The sequence below is a fragment of the Fulmarus glacialis genome, unplaced genomic scaffold (assembly GCF_000690835.1).
Source record: "Fulmarus glacialis isolate BGI_N327 unplaced genomic scaffold, ASM69083v1 scaffold10135, whole genome shotgun sequence".
NCBI classification, from domain to species: Eukaryota; Metazoa; Chordata; class Aves; order Procellariiformes; family Procellariidae; genus Fulmarus; species Fulmarus glacialis.
This window is the reverse complement of record NW_009212326.1, coordinates 24,182-24,799: the sequence shown is the minus strand read 5'-3', so window position 1 is coordinate 24,799 and position 618 is coordinate 24,182.

Here is a 618-nt window from a genome sequence, read left to right as displayed (position 1 = left end):
CGGGCCCTCAGCACCCTGGAGAGCAGCCGCCGGTCGGGGCTCCGCTCCCCGGGGGGTCCCTGCGCGGGGGTCCCTCCCTGGGGGTCCCTCCCTGGGGGTCCCCTCCCGGGGCTCCGTTCCCAAGGTGAAGGTTATGAGGTGTCTGTGGCTTTCTCCCACGGCAGCTCTTGTCTTTTGTTCCCACCGATGGATCGGCTCCAGCTGAACGCAGCTTTCAGCCCCGCGGCCGGCGCCGGCACAAGCTTTTGGTAAGCGCTGACTTTTTTAGGGCTATGCATTTTTTCGCACCGTGGAGAATTTTGGATTTCCCACGAAATGCCAGCAGAAAAAAATGAGTACAATTCAGGGATTATTTCAATTTTAGAGAGGGTTTTGACTGTAGAGGTCAGAAGAGTCCTCTCTGCCTCCCAGCACTATTTCCGCGACGATAACATTGCTACCGCAGTGTGGCCGGCTGGGGAACTGCTCTCCTTGAAAAACCCCAAGTCCTTCTTCATTGTTTTACGCTTTTTAAATAATCGAGGAGTTGCTTTTTAAATAATTAAAGAATGAAGAAAACTCAGGTCAGTCCCAGAAGTAACTGAGTGCCACCAGTCAGAGTCAGAGCGTGCTGCGGCA